Source organism: Octodon degus, unplaced genomic scaffold (assembly GCF_000260255.1).
Source record: "Octodon degus isolate 3935 unplaced genomic scaffold, OctDeg1.0 scaffold00301, whole genome shotgun sequence".
NCBI lineage: Eukaryota > Metazoa > Chordata > Mammalia > Rodentia > Octodontidae > Octodon > Octodon degus.
The window spans coordinates 1630966-1632260 of NW_004524877.1; positions in this window are offsets into that span (position 1 = coordinate 1630966).

Below are 1295 nucleotides of genomic sequence, written 5' to 3' on the forward strand. Positions count from 1 at the left end.
AGCTAATGAAAAGGTAAGAAGGGATCTCTTAAAAACAATGAGGATGCAGGAAAGAATAATCCATCACCTACAAGAAGATGCAAAGATGAACAATGTGAGACTAATAGGCATCAATGAGAAAGGAGTCAATTCAAATGACATTGAAGAACTATGGGCAGAAGTAATAGCAGAAAACTTCCCAAATGTGTGGAAACAATCTGACATTCAGGTAACCGAAGCATACAGAATGCCAAGTAAGCTCAAACCAATGAAAAACACACTGAGTCATATAATAGTCAAGATCCCAGAAATTCAGTAAAAGAATAATATACTGAAAGCACCCAGAGAAAAGAAGCAGATCATATTCAAAGGAAAACCCAAAAGAATTACGGCCAATTTCTCTTCACAAACAATGAAGGCAAAAAACATGGAGCAGAGTACTTCAAGTCTTCTATGAAAACAAATTTCAGCCCAGAAAACTATACCCTTCAAAACTCTCTTTCAAGTTTGATGGAGAATTGAAATACTTTCAGGACAAAGAAGAGCTAAAGAATTTTGTAATGACAAAGCCAACCCTACAAAGGCTACTGAAAGATGTTCTAGAGAGGGACCAAAATGATAAGAACTCCACGAATGAGATCAGAACCAACCAACTAAATAGGGCAAACAATTAAACACAGGAGAAAAAGGAGTAAATGACAACAGGTAAATAACATGTCAATACATCTCAATTTTAACCATCAGTATAAATGGACTCAACTCACCAATTAAGAGAAATAGACTGGCACAGTGGATTAGGAAACAAAATCCAATTATATGCTGTATACAAGAAACACATTTAACTGAAAAAGACATTCATAGGCTGAATGTCAAAGGATGGAACACAATACTACATGCCACAGACCCTCAGAAAAAAAGCAAGGATAGCAATCTTATTCTCAGACAGTCTCAACTTCAAACCAACAATGATTAAGCGAAATATAGAAGGTCACTATATACTGGTCAGGGGAAAAATTCAAGAGGAAGAGGTAACACTCATAAATACGTATGCACCAAACAAGGGAGCACACAACTATATAAAGCAAATCTTAATTGGACATGAAAAATCTAATATCCAATATCACAATTTTAACAGGAGATATTAACACCTGCTTATCTTGAAAAGATAGGTCAACCAGACAAAAACTTAGCAAAGAAATAACAGAACTGAACCACAGCTTGAAACAAATGGACTTGGTGGACATATGCAGAGTGTTCCATCCAAACACAGCTGAATACACATTTTTCTCATCTGCACATGGGTCATTTTCTAAAAT